The sequence below is a fragment of the Lissotriton vulgaris genome, chromosome 4_1 (genome assembly GCF_964263255.1).
Source record: "Lissotriton vulgaris chromosome 4_1, aLisVul1.2, whole genome shotgun sequence".
Lineage (NCBI taxonomy): Eukaryota > Metazoa > Chordata > Amphibia > Caudata > Salamandridae > Lissotriton > Lissotriton vulgaris.
In genome coordinates, this window is record NC_141691.1 from 319,494,490 (window position 1) to 319,517,053 (window position 22,564).

Consider the following 22,564-nt stretch of genomic DNA (forward strand, 5'->3'; position numbering starts at 1 on the left):
AACCTGTTAATTCATTACAATGCCTGTCCAAGCATGCAACAACACACAGGGAACATCTTGGAATAGGGTTTATATTAAAGAACAGCTGTTCTCTTCCAGGATATCCTCTTCGATAGTCATAAACACCGAATATTCCCGACCCTGGAAATGATTAAAAAAAAATAAAAAAAAAAAATATATATATATATCTATGAGGGATGAACTTATCAAAACCAGCCCAGAAGTGATAGAGTCCACAGACTGGCTGAAAACCCACAGTGGATTCTATAACTGTAAAGTATGCAAGGCATGCAAACAAGGCACCAACATGAGATTTTATACCTCGCCATTTGATCACCAAAAACACAAAATAAAACAACTTTTGACCTGCAAAACAGAGTTTGCAGTATATGTGTTATCTTGCCCTTGTAAACTTATGTACGTGGGAAGTACCAAACTCCCAGTACATAAACGTATTTTACAACACCTTAGGGCCATAACTAACCAAGATAACACATATCCGGTGGCCAGGCATTTTAAGACCATGCATAATTCCAACAGCCGGCAACTTAGTTTCTTTGTCATCGACTCAGTACCGGCTAGCAGAAGGGGTGGGAATCGCGAGGAAAAATTGCGTCAATTGGAAACGAGATATATCCTCGAGCTGAATACCAAACAGCCCACGGGTCTTAATATGACTGAGGATCTGTCAACATGCCTATAAACATATTTCAACTGAATACTTCTAAGTTTAATATCCAAATGGCTGTCTTTAATTGTTTTATGCATTGAAAACCACCCGAACCCTAGCAAAGTGCTTTACATTTTACATTTTGTGTCTATGTATCCATGCAAATCTAATACCCATGATATAACTTGGCTCCACAGCAATGTATGCTATTTTATCCTATTTATTACTCACATTTTATCAATATTTAATCTGATTTGATATTTGGGATATAATTTTGATACCTGCATTTTAAGCTATTTATTCAAACAAACAGCATACATCACAATATATAATTAGTGTATATAATTATATATGCAACAGATATTTGTGAGCAGCTTCTCGACGAAACAATGAGCACAACTAACTACATGAGGTTTTTTACTATTAGGATACAAATGGCACAATATGGGCAGACTATGAACCAAGGTTGGTGGGTTCCCTCCTGTTCAACTTATTAGTTGGTTGTATCCACAGTTCTAGCCATGAAACTGAAACTGTTAATTATGTCTCTTCTGATTTGTTTTATTGGGGCTCCATATGTCTATAATTAGACACAATTTTCTCCTGTACAATCTTATTATTTTTAAGTCTTGTAACATAGTGCATTTTCTATCATGGTAAGGTATTCATACCGTTAGTTTTAAATCTGTTACACTTGTGCTTCGCACATTTGAAACTATCACAATTTGGTATTTATACCATGACACATGTGATTAACAATGCACGTTACATGCAACCAATTTTGGGCTCAAAATTGTGAAGACTCCTGTTTAACATCGCAGCGCACTTTAGATATTTTAATCCGGTCTATTTTGCACTTGCACAAGCACTTTTCTGACAAGGCGATTCAAAGTTTTTACCTTGTTTTACATCACTGCTGCACTTTATAACATTCTTTTTTTAAACTTGGGTTGTTTATGTACCTTTGTTACTGACATAATGTACTTTGACTGCAATGTATTTAGGGTCACTGTTTTATTGAAAAACTTTTCTATGTCTATGGTACTATGCTGATGTCATCAAACCTAACCAGCATTTAAACCCATGTGATTGATTACACTGTGTCATGTGATCAAGGTCCGAGGAGGGACCGAAACGCGTCGTGACGCTTGAGCACCGAAAATAAACTATTGCACAAATCTGAGGACCGTGTCTATATCTTCATTCTCCACGAGGACTGTGGTTTTTGTTAACTTGGATATGGAACCTGCACAAATATAAATATAAATATATATATATATATATATATATATATATATATATATATATATCTATTCCAGATTATCTCGCCTTTACTCCACTCTGAGACACGGAAAGAACGAGGGTGGACCCAAAATTCATGCAAACTCTTTAATCAGCCATTGCCGCCATTACGCGTTTCGGGAGATCCCTCCCTTGATCACATGACAGCCTAAAGGCTTCACCCATCGCTTTTTAAAGTGCATGTGCAAAAGCAGCCCCTTAATGGACATGGAAGACATACTTTCGTTTGGTACATAATGCATGTAAGAAAACATATTGGCTGTAAAATAGTCAAATAAAAATGTACAATATGGAAATTTCAGAAATTACATTTTCAAATTAATCCAATTAATTCCATAAATGGAATTTACTCCGCTAGCTCCTCATATTCTTGCAGATTTATTCCAGCATAAATGCCATTAGTACCTTAACCAAGTCTTCGTATTATTCCCATTCAACCTATCAAGTGCCTAAATCAAATTAAATAGTGCTCAAAACATTTAAGAGATAAGTATAAGTAAAAATCATCAGAGTTTGCCAGCAAGGCGACATTCAATCATGAGAATACTGTGTATTCTAAAGTTAAAGTGCATGGTATCGACAGGGCAGTAAAATTAGTTTATAAAAATTCATAGTTGCCAGGATCAATCCTTAATTAAAACCATCATAAATATCCGAAGTATCAAAAATAAATATACTTTCTATATAATGGTTAAAAGGAATCTACAATCCAACATCCTTAATAAATATATAAACCAATACTACCTCATCTATACAAAATCATACACTTCACTTCATATATACACCTATTTACATTGGATGAATGATATCTACCTCTGATTGCACAATCCCTTATCACATTCCGTACATTTAAATTCATCATGTCATTTCATAGTAAAATATATATTCAATATGATGTGTTATCCTGCAAGTTCTTCTGTACAAGTGTTCAAAGGAAGGTATAAAGGTCTTCACTGGTATTAAGACCATTGGGGTGCTTTGAGTCAAGCCTGTCTATATATGATGTTTCCAATCTCCTCAGTTTGCTCTCCCTATCCCCCCCCTCTTTCTTGAGACGTAACAGTGTCTATTGCAAAGTATTTCAAATGTTTGGGGTCACTGTTGTGGCTCTGCTGAAAATGTTGTGCTACTGGGTAGCTTTCATCTTTATTGCAAATTGCCCTGATATGTTGTAATACTGTTTTATGTACAGGCAATTTGGTGCTTCCCACGTAACGCAGGTTGCAACTACAGGTTAGCACATACATATATATATATATATGTGTGTATATGTGTATATATATGTATATATATATATATATATATATATATATATATATATATATATATGTGTATATATATATATGTGTGTATATATATATATATATATATATATATATATATATATATATATATATATATATATATATATATATTTATATATATGATACTTTTTTCACACCCCAATACAGCCCCTATAAAGGAGGGCTAATCAATGCAACAACAAATAACTGCTTTTGCATTCACATACTATAGACATAGACCATAGGAGGGCAAGTATTACTTGAACTTTTTTTAATGAGTAGACTTAAAATAAACTGCAAAAGAGCAAGCATTGTTGGCCTACAGGCTGCATTGAAAACCAATAGCATAGAAAATAAAAAAATTGCAACACAAAAACTGGCACAGTGCCTTTAAGGCTGCCATGACCCCTAGCTTACCATCATGCCTCGGGTGACAGGTTAGTTGTTCTTTTCGGCTCATTCAGTCACGACCCTGGAAGTCACAGCTCTGACTTTTTGACTTTTCTTGTCAAATAGTTCTACACTTTATTGTGGTTTTCTACCTTTCACTCAACGTCTTTTAGGCCTTGGAGTGTGGTACAACCATTTTTTGACAGTGATTTGTTTTCTGTCATAATGCCATCTCTTTTTAACCCTTGCCACTCCTGTGATAAGAAGAAGGCCAGATCTAACACACATTCTGTGTGTATTCTCTGCCTTCCTGACTCTCATTCCCCAGAGGAGTGTCAGCATTACAAGAAGCTGTCCAGGAGAACTCTCAAGGAGAAAGGATTAGTCTCTGTGGACTTTCTGAGAGAGGAAGGTCTCTAGTGAGACAGAAGAAAAAGAGGGCTAGATAGACGTCGAGAAGCAAGATCCCGATCTGTTCCCCATTGGCGTAGAATTTACCAGCGGCGAAAAAACTGATATCCTCGCCGAAGCCTTCGAAGGTGCCGGTGAACCAAATGACTCCAAGATCGAAGACAACAGTTTCGATGTTTAGTCACTAGGTAACACACCCTCCGTTGGCATCAAGCCGGCGATGCTCAATGTCGAGGAGTAGGTCTCCGTCAGCGTTGGCATAACGCTAGACGTCGAGGCATGAGACTCCGTCGGCGTCCTCTCTCAGGCGTTTGATGTCGAGGCATAAGACTCTGTCGGCATCTTTTCATAGACAATCGACTTCATCTGCGTCCTCTCGTAGACGATCGACGTTGAAGCAAAAGACTCCATCGACACCTTCACATAGATGTTCGACGTCGAGGCACAAGATTCCGTCGGTGTTTCATTTCTGAGGCGTTCGACGTCGAGACACAGGACTCAGTCAGCACTTTCTCAAGGGTGCTCGACGTCGAGAGATAATACTCCGTTGGCGCCAACTTGGGGATGTTCGACGTCGAGACTAACACCTCCATCGTCGTCAACCAGGCAGCGATCAACACTAGGCACTGATTTGCCCCCAGAGAACGATCGACATCGGGGAGACTTTCGATGTCAAGACATCGGTCTTGGTCTGCCTCGCGTCCAGTGAGCATTTCTCTATCACCATCACCGACGTCTAGGGTAAAATCGCCAGCACTGGTTCAGTACACAGTGACTCCACGTTCAACTTCGAGGCACCCTCACCATTCGGCGTCGACCCATCACACTGTTTCAACGCGCTCTTCGTCGTCATCCTCAAGGTCACCGGAGTTGGTTATCCCGTCGTCAAGCAGTCCGGTGTCTTTACTGTACGCCCCCGTTCACGCTCTGAGTCTCCTGCATGAGAAAAGAGCCAGAAATCTCCATCTGTGCACCTCTCTACTAGGTGGATGTTACCTCTGCATCACTGGCAGAAATCTGGTACAGCACAAGCACGAGGTACTCAGGACTACTCCAGTCCCCTACACAGGTCTCCTCTGACCTGACTGGTACAAGCTGTAGATGGCTTTCCTACTACTCCATCGAGGGGTCGAGATCGTGCACATACTCCTGCACCCTCTTCAAGAAGGAGATGTACGTCTCGAGGTCATACTCCCTCTTCTACCCAGTCTTCGAAGAGGGAGTACTCTCCGACTCTAACTGACAGCCCACCGCCGAGGGTCTCTCCAGTGGATGACGCACATACCTTCCAGGATGTTCTGGCCTGAGGGCAGCTAAGTTGAACATTGTTATGCTTTGTCAACAAAGTTCATCCATAGTGATTTTTGAGACTTTACATCAAAGATCAGCAGCCAGACCGCTGTTACCCTTAGTGCCAGGGCTCCTCCACCCGGTGATGGACACTTTTTTTATGCCGGCAACACACTAGACCGCACCAGCGAGGATCTTGAAAAAATATAGACCCCCTGGAAGAGGATCCATTATTTCTAGGTTCTGACCCACCTCCTAACACTGTAATTATTGCAGTTGCCAAAAAGACACATGCAGTGGCCTCCTCATGAACAGTCCCACCTGATATGGAGAGCAGAGCAGAGCACAGGATTCGTGGGGGAGAAAAGTCTGCAGCACGTCAACCTCCATGTTGAAGGTCTCCAACGCTATTTGTGCGCTATGATAGATCCTTGTGGGACTCGCTTCAAAGGTTCACAGATAAGCTACCCAAGGAAGACCGCAGGGATTTTTAGGAGATATTGCTGGAAGGAAGCTTGGTGGCAAACCAGGTTATCAGCGCAGCAGCTGATGGATCAACACTTTCTACGCACTCCTATGCACGCAAAATCTGTGGCAGAAGGTCATCTTGGCTCCGACTAACTGAGCTAAAACCGGAAGCTCAGTCACAAATACTAAACCTCCCTTTCTCAGGGTCCTCCTTATTTGGCACTCACACAGATGAGGAAATGTGAAGGAGGAAGACGAAGCTTGATACCCTGAAGGCGGTTAGGCTTGAAAAAAGAAATGAGTTCAGGTGCCGATACAGGCCATACGATCAGCGGCCCTTCCATCAGAGGGTTCAAACTCCTCAGTGGCAGAGGCACCAACATCAGCAGAGCCAATCAAGATCACACGATCAGGGACGTCATGCTCCCAGATGAAGAGGAGCTCCTCATCAATATACTGCCTCAGCAAAAACTCCAACTGAGCAATGAGTGTCCACTTTCCCCATCGCCGTTTCCCACTCCAGTGAGGGGAAGTATAGCTAACCATCTGGAAGAGTGGCGTGGTATCACAAAAGACAATTGGGTGTTAGCTACGCTGAGGAATGGGTATTCACTACGTTTTCGGCATCTGCCTCCTACGATCCCTCCAGTAAAAACCATGTGCCACCAGATACAGGTATGTAACCATCCGCCTGCGAAAATCAGCCATCAAGGAGGTTCCTATATCGCAACAAAGTCAAGGGGTATATTCAAGGTACTTCCTAGTGATGAAGAAAGGTCTGAAATCAGAATACAGACCCATTTTGTATCTTAGGGCCCTCAACAGATCCATCAGGAAAAAGAAGTTTTGCATTTTGGCTCTCCATCAAATATATCCACATCTGTAACAAGGGGATTGGATGTGTTTGCTGAACCTGAAGGATGCATACTTTCACGTCCCAGTCAGCCCACATCACAGAAAGTTCTTGTGGTTTCTGGTGGGATCGACCCATTATCAATTCAAAGTACTGCCCTTACGGTTGAAGTCGGCTCCTTGTGTGTTTACAAAGTGCATGGCAGTAGCAGCAGCTGCTCTACGGCTTAAAGGCATCTTTGTTTAACCTTATCTTGACAACTGGCTTCTGAAAGGTCCTTCTCCCCAAAGCCTGAGGAACCACTATCAACAATGTCTAGACCTTTGCCAACAGCTGGGTCTCCACGTCAATTTTCGAAAAATCGACTCCGCATCCCACGCAAAGAATTCAGTATCTGGGTGCAACAATAGACTCCGCAATAGGAAAAGTGTTTCCTTCGGAGGAGAGACTGTCATCTATCACGATGGAGTGCAACAAATTCTGCAACAAAGAGCGCAGCAATGTACCTTCGGTCCATCAGGTCTCCTCTCTCCTAGGGTCGATGGCATCTAGCATTTTTCTTGTCCCCAACGCCTGGCTGAGGATGTGCCCTTTGCAGCAGGATCTGGAGGACAAGTGAGATTAGCGAAAGGCTCGGTGGGACGAAAGGATACATCTGTTGAAAGCTGCCAGAGCATAAATTCCATGGTGGATGCGAGAGGAAAATCTGCTGGTAGGGGTTCCATTCCATCAGACACCTCCCTCTCGGTCATTGCTTCCCTCCAGGGTTGTGGAGCACACATGGGATCCCTCCAGATTCAAGGTCGATGGTCAACCAAAGAACAATTGTATCACATCAACATGCTGGAGCTGAGAGCGGTGCATGTAGTTCTCAGGGCCTTCCGCCCTTCGATTCAGACCAACTGCATTCTAGTACAGAAGGACAATACAACCATACTATCTGAACAAGCAGGTAGGGACTCGATCGAGGTCCCTACCTCTGGAAGCCCAAGCTCTCTGGAATTGGCTCCTTGTGAGGAATCTGCTGATAACAGCAATACACCTACCGGGGGAGCAGAATTCACAAGCAGACGCTCCCAGTCGTCACTTTGAGAACCAGCAGGACTGGATTCTAAACGACAAAGTCGTCGAAGATATTTTCCGACAATGGGGTCGTTTAAGCATTGATCTATTCGCAGACGACACAAACAAAAAAAGGCAAGACTTCGCCTCAAGATACTACTGACCAAGGTCGAAAGGGAGTGCCCTTTTGATCAACTAGTCAGGAGGGTTTGTGTACGTCTTTCCTCCCTTTCTCTCATCCCGAAGGTCATAACCAAACTCTGAATAACACAAAAGAACCTGTGAGGTCTATCAGCCAATTCTATTGGTCAGACTGACATGTGGTACGCTATGTCAGTGGGTGCTACAGTCTCCATGAGACAAGAGAGGGCATGAGTCACGTGTGTGAGGAATACAAACTCAATTAATTAAAGCTTGCTCAAAAACTGGTCAACAAAATCCAGAACAGCTGCTTGTGGATAACCATCAAACAAACCAAGTGATCAGTCATATCATTGAGGAAAATTAAATTTTGGCCATGATGTGTTCCCTAGCGCGTACCCCACCGACTCCATGTACCAGCTTAAAGTGCATGTAACTTCCCTCCTGTGCCAGCTATGAAGACGCAAATACATTTGCGTCCACCGTTAACTTGTCCTCTTTCAGATCCACCATGAATGGATTATGTAGTCCGTTCCTAAGTATGCTATGCCACCGTCTTTTTGTAGTACACTTTTCATATTTTTCCTGCTCTAGCAAGAGTAGGCCCTGAATTCCTGCCATCTGAACCTCTTTTGTGGCTCCTGACTCTGCCCAGGCTACCTCTGTACCCGTGAACTCTGTCCTACTTTCCGTGCGGCCCCTCGCGCTCAGCTCAAGCCTGCTTTCTGCCAAGACTGACTATAACCTTCGAGTTATCTGTTTCGCTCCTCGAGAATGCATTCCTGCCTACTAGATCCTGTAAACATCCTCCCCAGCTGCAGAGCCAAAGGGCCGACCTGTCTTAATGCAAGTAATTCATAGCCTCCGTTGCCATGCTTCCATGGAAGGCCCCGAGCCCCCACGCTTCACATGTAGACACTCAGGCGCTCATACACGCATCCACAGTTAGCATAGAATAGCTTCTGCCCTAGAGACCTTTCCGCCCAGATAGTATAGTTCCTAAACATCAGATATCAGATATGATAGAAGTACAAGTTGATCTGACATGCCAGACTTCTGTCTCCTTCCGTCAGTGTAAATGTCAAGTCCCCTGCACCCCGTCAATCACACGTCATGCAGCTGCGCGCGCATCCAAGCTTCCGATTTTCTGCTGACATTGCAACATTCTGTTAGCACCACCCCTTGGTGCCACCCACTCGCGTCACCTATCAGTGACGTTTCTAGCACACACCTCTAGTTCACGCCTAGTTTACGCCTCCTGATGATGTATTGGTATCACGTGTATAATGTTATCTTGTCTTCTCTCAGCTGTTACGCCTCTTACATTATTCTTTATGGTATAAATCAAGTATATAAGCTATGTATTGTCAATAAACGAGAGCGCTCTATCCCTTCTGACACCCCTGTGGTGGTCAGAACATGATATCCTGATTCCTTTATGAGGAATAAAACCCTTAGAAACTCTAACACCACGGACTCTGTTTTTTTCATTCTGATTGAGTTATTATTGATTAAGTACTTACCTGCATAGAAATTAAGAGAGTAAATTAATTATTTACGTCATTTTGGCGCCCGAATAGGGACCCCTCCCCCACCTCACGCGCCGGTTGGTGCGTTGCAAACTCTGTCCCCTGCCATCAGTTAGATGGAACACACGTGTACTGGCAGGATTTCCTGCATCTCCCTCTGACCCACGGAGGTGACGAAGACTGCGATCAGTGCCCAGACGAGGCGGTGAGGAGTGCGGAGGATCCCGACCAGAGCCCAGCCGAAAGAAGCAAGGTCCGAGGTGTGAAGAGGCCCACCAGTTTTCCGAAGTTTTCCGAAATTTTCCGAAGTTTTCCGAAGTGTCGAGTCCAGTCGAGTTTTCCGAGGCCTTCTGTTTCCGTGCTTCCCGGTGAGTACCATTGCTGGGTCGTATCTAGACGGGTTTGGGTACGCAAGTCCGGTCTGCACTGTTTTTAGGCAGTGTATCTGTACTGTTTAGCAGTATATCAAGTATTCCGAATTTCTGCACTGTTACACCAGTGTATCTGTACTGTTGAGCAGTACATCCAGTATAGGGGGTAGTTATCTATGTCTTCAATGTTTTTTATGTGATTAATGTTGTGGTATGAATGTGACTGTTTAAACGTGTATTATTGTATTTCTCGTATAATATAGCTGTCAAGGGTATTAAGGAATAAAGATCTAGCGTTCAGTAATAAGTAAGCAGGATGCCGTTTTTCAATAAGTTAAAACAGATAGGAACTAGGAAAGGGTTACTGGAGGAAGAAATTCCTATCCCCCCTAGGGACACTCCAGGCAATTTTATGTATCAGAAACATGGCATAGATGCCATATTATATCTAGATTTATGGGCCGATTACACCAAACACTTAGACGAAAGACACAGATGGCCTGTTACCGGAACATGGGATGCCGAGTGCATCATGAGGGTAGAAGAAGCGTTATGGAAAAAGAAAGCCAGACAATATCAGAAGGACGCCATAGAATTTTGGCGTAAGGAATCACGTAAGCGTGCTGACAAAGCACTCCGTAAAGAAGACAGACTTAAAGAATCAGAAAAAGACCAAGAAAACGAATTAGTTACTGAAGGGATCCGAGTAAAAACAGAACAAATAGACCGTGCCCGAAATAATTTAGTAAACGGTATGTATCTTGCAGCAGATGGCACATCTGAAGCCATTTCAGAAATACCGAAAAACTTACCGACACCATTAGTTCCAACTAAAGTAATGCATAAAACTACTAAAGACATATTCCTAAATTCATATTTAGAGGATGTAGCACCAGCTTACACCAATCTGCCTGTTCGTGCCCTGCCTACTGACAGGGATGGGGGTGGCACTGCACCCCCAGATAATGTTCCGCCGGTACCGCGACAGACCTCCCCTGTTCCGCCAGCTCCGCCACTTCCTGCACTCAAGACTGACCTACCGAAACCAATACTACCTGATCTTACTAAAAGACAAATTCAAGTCCAGATACAGACTCCGCGGAGAGATAATACCCAAGCATCCGCCTCAGGAGGTGCAACTGGGGGTCCTCAGACCCCGCCATTGACACACAGACTCAATTTAAGGGACACGCAGAATCCTTTCCAGTCTCCCCACTCGACGCGTCTTGACGCATTTAAAGAGAAAATGTCAGTTTGCAGATATGATCCAGTCCCCGGAAGAACCGATCTAATGATATTAGCATCACTACGATTAAGATCTGCCACCGATAGCTTGCTATGCTATGTAGGAATGAAGGAAGTCCTCGACAGATTATATAAGTTTATACGCACAGGGGAAGACCCTGATAGTGTTAAAGATGCCATGCATAAACAGAAAGTTGACACTCAAGCACTGATATTACGATTTTTCATAAATTGTGTAATAAGAGAACGAGACAGGCCCGGGACAGATCAAAGTGAATTAGACGCATTAAACAAGTGGGGTCAAAATATAGCCGATGGAAAACATGACAAGGGGACTTGCATAGCCAGTATGTCCCAGAAAATTAGAAAGGCAGTATTGACTGCACACCAGGAAGAGAATGATAAAACTTCCTCCGAGGAGGAAGATGAACATGAAGCATCAGGAAAGTCTACAGATACTATAGCATATGTAGGTAGGGGAGCCTACCTTAGGAAAGGTGTCCGTCCAGAAAGCAAGAGAGTTTTTCTCTCTGAGTTAACAAATCCGAATTCTTCTGAACATCAGTTCCAGGAAACTGATAAAAGGCTTCGAGACCGAATGGGGTACCATGTACTTAATTCTATGGATGAACAGGAATTAGCCCGGTCAGCTGTATTATGGGCCGAAAACCCAGACATGTATAATGATGACACGTTAGTACAGACATTCTTGAACCTTTCCCCGGAAGAGCAGAAAATAGCAGGTGTATACATGATTCAGCACCTCCTCATCAAGTTCAGAAACCATCATTCTGATCCAGGTCCCTTACACGAAACATTAGAAGCACTACTCAAGGATAGATGGAGAGGTTTTAGTACCAAGTTAATACAAATAATTCTAGAACAACGATGTAAGTATAACACCTTCATAAGTTCTGAATATGTTCCCGCCCCGCCTCCAGAAAGAAAAACGTACCACATGCAATGCGGTAGTGGCATTGAAAGTCAGAACCCCTTACGAGAAGTACACCCAGTTATGGGTACGGACCAACGCTTGAAGCGTGTGTATGTTCACACACCACTGACTAAGTTAGAACTGTTAGAAATGAAGAAACTAGTTCCGTGCCATGATAAAGACCCTGCAGGTTTTCACAGAGAGCTTAAAGACATGTTACTGATGGGAGACTACACGTATGATGATATTATGAAAATGTTAAAAGTACTGTTGCCCACGGGCATTTACGAGAAATTAAAGGAAAAAGATTGGGAGGTGGGAGAGTCAAAGATAGCATGGGCAGAAATAGAAGACGAAGAAAGCAAACGAGTCCCAGGGTTAGGCCTTGGGGATAAGACCAAAGCATTACCAGGTTTAATAGTACAGGTTTTGCCAAGATTATTGACAACTAGAAAGGAAGATTGGGACGCAATCTCGTCCTGTAAACAGAAACAAGATGAAGATACTAGCGACTTTTATTCAAGATTTGAGAAATGTTTCATCATCAATAGTGGCCTAAAGATTAGCAGCGAGTCATATCCACACCTTTTTGTAACAAAATTAGTAGAGAATGCCCTACCATTAGTCAAAAATAGAGTATACAAAGTTGAAAGTACTTGGCAGGCAAACACGCCATCCCAGATGTTACAAATGTTACAATATCACCAGAACAGAATTAGGGAAGAACAAGATCAGGAACAGAAACGTATGAAAGACACGAAAATGAAAATGCTAGTAGCACAAACGATCCCAGCCGACGGTCATAGAAAAGGTGGGGCCCAGACCAATCATTCTGCCGCTCCCATCAAAGGGACATGTAATTATTGCAAGCAGCCAGGTCACTACGTACATGAATGTCCAGTCCTGAAACATAACATCGCGACAGGTAAAACTAAAGAAAGACCGCATCCGCCTAGACATGAACAGGGTCATCAACAGACCTCACAGAACGAACAGCCAATACAGAATAAACAGCCTATGCATGATCAGTCCCACACAGTACAGACAGTAGCAGTACCGCAGCCACAGCATGCTCAGACACAGCCCGCTGCCGCAACTCGGCAAGTCTCACAACAGATGTACCAGTATGCCCAGTCGGCATATCCAGATTATCAGCGATACACATGAAACAGCCTAGAGAGGGAAGGTGATTTGCCTCTTATTGAAATTCCTGTAGATCAAGAAGGTCCTTATGTACACAGTCACGTATTAGGAAAAGACAGAAAGTTTTTAATTGACACAGGGGCAAGTCGCACTACCATCAGTCACAATGAAGTCCCAGGGGCACCCCTCTCAGGCTCACAGAATGTTTCCCTTGGTTTTTCAGGACAGCCTATTGTAAATGAAGTATCAGAACCAGTACCACTAGCTGTGGGTCCATTATCTCGAGTTACAGATTTGTTACTTACGAAATCATGTCCAGAAAATCTGTTAGGAATTAAAACACTGAAGGCTCTAGGAGCTATAATATGCTGTTCCCCGGAGGGAGTCAGACTCTTTCTACGGGATTTCAAGGGTCATTATGTTCTACGTGATTTTGATGTCAGATTGAAAAATGTACCAGATCATTTATGGGCAAAAGGCCCAGCTGATGTAGGTTGTATGCATATCACTCCATATCGTGTTACACTCAAGACAGGAGTTGTTCTACCCAGAATCAGACAATACAAGTTACCACCCGATGCTGTAGTGGCTTTACTGAAAATCATTGAAGAGCTTATTGCTCAAGGAGTGGTCGTAGAGACCGACTCCAATATCTGTAATTCACCCATCATTCCAATTCTTAAACGTACAGACCGCAATGCACCGCCAGTATATCGGCTGGTGATTGATCTTCGAGAACTGAACAAATGCATTGTACCACAGTACCCTGTGGTCCCCGATATCTCTTCCCTATTGACTGCTATTGATTCAGAAGCAACGTTCTTTACCGTAATCGATCTCAAGAACGCTTTCTTCAGTGTACCTTTTGATCCGGAGAGCCAATATCTCTTCGGATTCAGTTTAAATGGACGAAGTTTCAAATTTTCCCGCGCACCTCAAGGATTTACAGAAAGCCCCAGCATCTATAGTCAAGCACTGAAAAGACAACTAGATTGTATTCAAATGCCAGTTAATACCGCCTTACTGCAATACGTCGATGATCTATTGATCACCGCACGAAGTGAGCCCGAATGTGAACAAGCATCACTAACAGTTTTGCATTTCCTGGCTGACAAGGGACACAAGGTGTCTCCTTCGAAGCTTCAATTCTGTGTTCAGCAAGTTGTGTACTTGGGTCACTTGCTGTCCAAAGTGGGGAGACAGCTCACTCCCGATCGCATTCAGTTAATTGTAAACATGCCTCGACCCCAGTCACAAAAGGAAGTGCGGGCCTTCATAGGCCTCACCTCGTACTGCAGACAATGGATTCCTCAATATGCATTTCTAGCTAAACCACTCATCCAGTTAACGACACAGGAGGCAGCGACTTCGACTGTCCTCCCTTGGACTCAGGAACACACACAAGCCTTTGAGGAATTAAAGAAAGCATTATGCCAAGCACCAGTTTTAGCGACACCATGTTACAGCAAACCGTTTACACTTTTTGTTACAGAACGTGACGGTACAGCATTGTCTGTCCTCACTCAAGATCAAGCAGGTTCACATAAGCCTTGCGCTTATTTTTCAAGTACATTGGATTCAGTAGCCCAGGCACTCCCTGCGTGCTTAAAGTCAGTAGCAGCAACAGCGTTAGCAATCAGACAAAGCGACTCAATTGTTCTAGGTCATCAGTTATCAGTACAAGTTCCACATTCTGTAGAGGTTCTGTTAAACAGAACCCAGACTCAACACTTGACTATAGCACGACTGACAGGTTACGAATTGACATTATTCCAGCCACACATAGAAATCAGACGCTGCAGTATCTTGAACCCAGCAACACTGTTACCTACAGTTATGACAGATCCAGCTCCACATGATTGTATAGAGATCATTAATGCAGTAACAAAACCCCGACGAGATTTAACAGATGTTCCATTGACAAATCCAGACCTGACACTTTATGTGGATGGTTCATGCATGAGAACAAGTACAGGAGAGTTAGTGGCCGCGTATGCAGTGACCACTGAAACAGAAGTTAAAGAAACACATCGTATTGATACACTGTCTGCTCAAGCAGCAGAGCTCATTGCTCTGACCCGAGCCTGTATTCTAGCCAAGAACAGAAATGTTAACATATACACTGATTCCCGTTATGCGTTCGGAGTCGTACACGACTTCGGCATGCTCTGGCAGGAACGAGGTTTCCTGACCTCTCATGGTACAAAGATACAGCATGGTCCTCTCATTCAAGCACTGTTAGAAGCAATACATCTGCCTTCAGCCATATCCGTCATGAAGTGTAAAGCACATACTAAAGTCACAGATTCTGTTTCCCAGGGTAACGACCTGGCAGATCAGACAGCAAAACATACAGCACTGACTCACACTCAGACAACTGACACGACAAAGACAACAGATCCGACAAACTGTATGACAGTCAGAGATCCCACACTAGATGTTATTGACATTCAGACACATGCTACTCCAGACGAAATAAAGAAATGGATCGAACTAGGAGGGATCCAGACAGATCAAGGTTGGATGACGAAGGGAAAATCTACATGGTTTCTCCCTGACTCTATGGTTCAAGTCATGATAAATACAGCACATAGTCCTGCACATCTAGGAGAAAAGGCAATGCTAGACAGTTTACAAAATCTCTGGAGCAATAAACACTTACGAGCCGCAGCAAAACAGAAAGTGCGTACTTGCATGATCTGTTGTCAGTTCAATCCAGGTAAAAGCGTCCCTGTAGAGCAAGGTGGATTTCATCCTCCCGATCACCCTTTTGAAGTCCTCCAGATGGATTATATCCAGATGGACCGTTGTCGAGGTTTTAAATATGTTCTCGTAGTCGTCTGTGCTCTGTCCCGCTGGACCGAAGCATACCCAGTCCCAGATTACACTGCTCCGACTACTGCCAAACAGTTGGTTCGTGAATTTTTCCCACGATACGGCATGCCTCGTGTCGTGTACTCAGATAACGGTCAGCCATTCTCGTCTGCCTTAATGAAAGAAGTTTCCTTGTTACTGGGATACCAGTGGAAGTTCCATTGTGTCCGACATCCAGAAGCCGCAGGCCTTGTTGAGAGGCATAATCAGACATTAAAGATCCGCCTTGCCAAAATATGTCAGGACAAAGGGGTCGACTGGATAGTCGCCCTGCCAGTGGCACTATTCTATATGAGAATGGTCGCCCATTCGAGATCAGGGCTATCTCCGTACGAAGTGGTCTTTGGCAGACCACCGAATATGTGGGGGACGCCCATTCCTAAAAAGATTACTGATGTTGATTCTAATATGTTGACAGATTACCTTGCCTCCTTGATGTCTGCACTCCAATCATGTCGTTCACAGGTTGCCGCAGCCTTCCCTGACAACACTGATGTGAAGCCTCACGACGTCCGTCCCGGGGATACTGTCCTCGTCCGCAACTTCGACAGAAAAAGTCCGTTGGAGCCCCGCTGGAAGTCTCCGAAGACCGTTCTTCTTACCACAAGGACCGCAGTCAAATTGGAAGGCAGAAAGGGGTGGGTCCACCTAAGCCATATCAAAACATTCCCAGGACTGAAACCGGAACAAGACTCACCCACCCCCACCAAAGACTGTGTTAACAAAGACTTTACCGAATCCAAACGAGAAAAAACTCCTCAAGAACAATATCGTATGAAATTGCGATCTAGCAAGTCAGACAGTTTAATTGTTTAAGTCCTCCCCTAGGTGAATCGGTTAAATAGTTTCTGACATGTATCCCCTAGATCGAGATAGAGAGAGAGAAGCAACGAAACGTACATATTGCAAATCACTTCGTAGTCACTGCATAGTGACGCTTATAATAATGTTTATTCTCAGCATTTTTATTATTGTTGCCAGCATCTTATTACCTATCTACTATTCTATTTTCAAGCGTGAACAATCTGCTTACAATGTATCTGCTGAACACACTTTTAGTGAGTTACCTCCTCACGAGCTTTCCTACAGATTTGCGCTGCGCAACAACACATTCATTAGTATGTTACATCATTCTCATCAAACTAACAATGCTACAAATTGCTGGATATGTGGCCGACTCCCTCCCTACCAGAATTACAAGGGAGCTCTGCCTCTCTTTCCGTACCCGTTCACTCACAATGGCTCCTGCGGAGCATGGTTTAAAATAATTAATTCTTTAGATCCCGACATTGCTGTTTTCGATGGAGGTTGGGTTTGGGGAAACCTGAACTTGGTCCTACTAGACGTCTGTTACCCAGATAAGGAGGGACTTCCCACTAGAATAGGAACTGATCTAGAAAATGAAGTATATGGATTAGGTAATTATACAATTAGCCTTATGATTCTTACTGTCGAATCCGAAGCCACACCCGTTCTGCCCATTATGTCAGTACTACCAGTCACTGGTGAATTATGTATCAAGAAGAAAGGTTCAGTACACTTAGGTCATAGTAAATGCACTACTGTGGTCGAATTCAGTGATGATGGAAAATCATCTTTTAAAGCTATCAGTCATTCTTATTTTGTTTGCGGTCATACCGCATACATACGTCTACCTCCAGATTGGGATGGTACCTGTTACATTGCATTCCTTCTGCCACCTGTTTTTCTAGCTCCTCCTGATTACCATAGAAATAGCAATCTAGTAAAGAATAGACCCAGAAGAGATGCCCCACTTGTCGACTACACAGAAACGGCATGGGAACAGTACACTGATTTTAATAAAGGATTCTTTTTCTTTTTAGGACCTGTCCAGAATAGTAAATTAATACGCAGATTAACTAGAACACTTGAAGCAGTAGTAAATGAAACTACCTCCGCCTTAGGTAACTTAACAGAAGAGCAGTCCGCTATGCGGGTTGTTGTCCTTCAGAATCGTCTTGTAATTGACGTCATCTTGGCAGATAGAGGTGGAGCCTGTAAGGTCATCGGGTCAAGCTGCTGTGTTTTCATTCCACAAAATGCACCATCTGTATATCAAGCTATCACCCGTCTTCATAAAATTGCAAATCAGATACATCAGAATCCAGGCACCTGGACTTGGTCCGGTTGGTTCTGGACAACGTTAACAGCTTGGGGATGGAAGATCCTATCCTTCCTAGGCATTGGCCTAGTCCTAGTATTCAGTTGCTGCCTGTGCCTGCAGTGTGGGCCAGCAATTTGTGGACTGTGTGCCACTTCTTGTATTGAACATTCCAGTTTCCTCTCAAAACGTAACCGAAAGAAAGAAGAACAGATGATGTTGCAAGAACAGACTGATCGATTCATGAGGATCGATATTTCATGAAGGGTCCGTAGGGAACAAGGAGGGAATGAGGAAAATTAAATTTTGGCCATGATGTGTTCCCTAGCGCGTACCCCACCGACTCCATGTACCAGCTTAAAGTGCATGTAACTTCCCTCCTGTGCCAGCTATGAAGACGCAAATACATTTGCGTCCACCGTTAACTTGTCCTCTTTCAGATCCACCATGAATGGATTATGTAGTCCGTTCCTAAGTATGCTATGCCACCGTCTTTTTGTAGTACACTTTTCATATTTTTCCTGCTCTAGCAAGAGTAGGCCCTGAATTCCTGCCATCTGAACCTCTTTTGTGGCTCCTGACTCTGCCCAGGCTACCTCTGTACCCGTGAACTCTGTCCTACTTTCCGTGCGGCCCCTCGCGCTCAGCTCAAGCCTGCTTTCTGCCAAGACTGACTATAACCTTCGAGTTATCTGTTTCGCTCCTCGAGAATGCATTCCTGCCTACTAGATCCTGTAAACATCCTCCCCAGCTGCAGAGCCAAAGGGCCGACCTGTCTTAATGCAAGTAATTCATAGCCTCCGTTGCCATGCTTCCATGGAAGGCCCCGAGCCCCCACGCTTCACATGTAGACACTCAGGCGCTCATACACGCATCCACAGTTAGCATAGAATAGCTTCTGCCCTAGAGACCTTTCCGCCCAGATAGTATAGTTCCTAAACATCAGATATCAGATATGATAGAAGTACAAGTTGATCTGACATGCCAGACTTCTGTCTCCTTCCGTCAGTGTAAATGTCAAGTCCCCTGCACCCCGTCAATCACACGTCATGCAGCTGCGCGCGCATCCAAGCTTCCGATTTTCTGCTGACATTGCAACATTCTGTTAGCACCACCCCTTGGTGCCACCCACTCGCGTCACCTATCAGTGACGTTTCTAGCACACACCTCTAGTTCACGCCTAGTTTACGCCTCCTGATGATGTATTGGTATCACGTGTATAATGTTATCTTGTCTTCTCTCAGCTGTTACGCCTCTTACATTATTCTTTATGGTATAAATCAAGTATATAAGCTATGTATTGTCAATAAACGAGAGCGCTCTATCCCTTCTGACACCCCTGTGGTGGTCAGAACATGATATCCTGATTCCTTTATGAGGAATAAAACCCTTAGAAACTCTAACACCACGGACTCTGTTTTTTTCATTCTGATTGAGTTATTATTGATTAAGTACTTACCTGCATAGAAATTAAGAGAGTAAATTAATTATTTACGTCATCATTTGGCCGTCCACACTGTAACCAGGCCAGTCTTTAGATCATCTAGACCCCATGTCACACAGTAAGTTGTGAATACTGGATCAGGTCCACCGTACGTTTTCTATAAAAGTGCGCCTAGCTACCATTATGGCATACAGGACAGCTCCTTCTCATCCTTCTTTCTTTCAACTGCAGGTAGTGAAGGACTTCTTGCAAAGGTTAAAATAGGTTTACCCTCCTATTCAGCATCCTTTACCTCCCTGGGAGCTGAATCTGGGTCTATCTAAGTTGATGGGTCCCCCATTTGAGCCTTTCTACAAAGCAACTCTCCCACAACTCACATGGAAGGTCATTTTTTGGGTGGCGAGTACCTTAGCTCGCAGAGTGAGCGAGATCCAAGCTCTTTGCTTAAAAGAACCATACACAGTTTTTCCTCTCAATAGAGTTGTTTTGAGAACCCACCCCTCCTTCCTTGCGATGGTGGTGTCAGATTTCCATGTCAACAAAGCCATTTTGCTGCCTACCTTTTTTTTCTCAATCCCTGTACTCCAGCTGAGAAGTCACTTCACCCTTTAGACCAGAAAAGGGTTTTAAAATTCTATTTGGACAGGTCTAAGTCAATTAGGAAATCTGATCAACTGTTCATTAATTACAGTTCAACCAGAACAGGGTTTCCAGCCTCTGAGCATTCCATCTACAGGTGGATAGTGTTATGTATCAAACTGGCTTATCAGTTAGCACAAAAGCCACTTTGGTCTAGGCCCAAGGCTCATTCCACTAGAGGAAAAGCGTCTACAACTGCTTTCCTTAACAATCTACTGATTTCCGAGATCTGTAAAGCAGCCACTTGGAGAGCTATACATACGTTTACAAGACACTATTGTCTTGATTCTGATACCAGAGCAGACACTCCAGTAGGCCAGGCCTCCTTGAGAAATTTGTTCCAACACTGATTAATTCTGGTTATTTGTTGGGTCATTTCCTCTCATTTGCCCGTAGGCGGAGGATAGGCTTGCTATTCAATTCAGTGCTTATGATTATTGATGAGGATCCCCCTGAAAGAGAAGGATAAGTTACTTACCTGTAATCCTAGTTCTCTTCCAGAGGTATCCTCTTCAAACTCATAAGCAACCCACCCGCCCCCCCAGGCAAATTAGACTTTTTGTTAAGCTAAATCTTTGTGGCCTGACTTTCGGGTCTCCACAAAGAACAACTGACCTGTCACCCTGAGACATGATGGGAAGCTAGGGGTCATGGCTGCCTTAAAGGCACAGTGCCAGCTTTTGTGCTACAATTGCTTTCATTTTCTATGCTATTGGTTTTCAATGCAGCCTGTAGGCTAACAATGCTTGCTCTTTTGCAGATTGGGTTTGAATCTACTCATTAAAAAGAGTTCAAGTAATGCTTGACCTATATATATATATATAGATTATAGTATCCTCTGGTAGGTAGTTGGACATTAACCGATTTTTAGGTTTAGTAAGGCAGCCAAATGGCTTGTACTTAGTGATCTTTATTTAGAATTTTAAATAATTTAGTCTGAGCTACCTAGGAGTTACTTTCCAGTCCATCCCCTTACAAGTAATTGGTATCCCCGGCTGGGGGTATCATTATCTGAAATGAGTGTCCATAAGATCTATTACAGCGATTTCAGCAGGGGACAGTGGATCCCTTGACATTTTTGCACATATTGATAAACTGAAACAGAAATTAATTTAGAAAGCCTCTTAAATATAGGATTGAATTACTGGTGCTGCTATGTGATGAGATTTCACAATTTTAAACATATCAGTTTCCTTCTTGTTTTCATTTATTTTTGAGTATACTAGGTGGGATGTGTTTTAATCTCATGTATGTATTTTCACTCCGGTGTTGAGCACTTTAAATTATGATTATTTTTGAGGAGGAAGGTTTCAACATAACTATAACATGATAATAGTTGAAGTTTACATCGTGGCCATTTTTTCAGTAGCTGTAGCACTGGTGGCACATATGCACTTTATATAAACCTATTACATATGGAGTTAATCCATGCTTCTATTTCTCAAAGGGGTACTCTATTGACAATTGGAATTATATTTTATGTCCGATGTGGAGATGAAAATCATATGAATCATTGGAGTATTGATCTGGGAATCTATTGTATTTTATCTTCTCCATCTCATGTTACACTGATATTGTATGCAATAGGGTGAGAGTATGATACCTGAACAATACATATGTACATTCTTTGCTCATTTGCACTACTTTGCATTTTTGCACTCTATATGGCAGATTATTGAGTTTATATTTATGATTGATATCCAATCCAATATACCTAGGTAGGAAGATATGTATATGAGCTGAATTAAGTAATGAATTATGCCTGTATATAATTTACTTTTTATTATCAAGGGTATTGAGATGTTTTGTTTACAGTGCGTATTTGCACTATTTGGCACTTTTTGATAGTCATTGAAATATGAAAAATATGCACTTGGTGCTATTCGAACTTATATTTGTTATTATGCATACTGTGACTGACTGACTGAAATATTTTTAAAGCGCTCTTTTGCCGAGGCGTCTTGGCGCTATAGCACAGAAGAAGTTACAGAGCTAAGTTAGGGCATAGAGAAGAGCCAGGTTTTTAATCCCTTCCTAAAGCTCACTTTAGATTTGTCAGACCGCAGCGCAGAGGGTAAAGAATTTCATAATTTGGAGGCCTGATGGGAAAAGGATTTCCCGCCCCAGCGGGCTGTCCGTATTCTGGGCAGGCACACCAGGTCTTGGCTGGCTAACCTGCATGTGCGCTGCGGGGTGTAGCGGGGAAGAAGTTTGGTAAAATCGGCGGCCCTCTCCCATATTGGGATTTGTGGACCAGACATAGGCTTTGAATTGAATTCTACGCCTAACTGGGAGCCAGTGAAGTTCGCGTATGGCTTTGGATGTAGGGTGACGTTTTGGCAAATTCATTAAGACTCTAGATGCTGCATTTTGGATTGCCTGTAGTTTTGCCA

At 43.2% G+C, this 22,564-nt stretch overlaps 1 protein-coding gene across 16 annotated transcripts in view; it reads left to right on the plus strand.

Moving 5' to 3' along the window:
* Positions 1-22,564, plus strand: part of MAP7D3 (MAP7 domain containing 3) — a 1,137,171-nt gene that overhangs the window by 493,409 nt on the left and 621,198 nt on the right. The window lies entirely within an intron of this gene.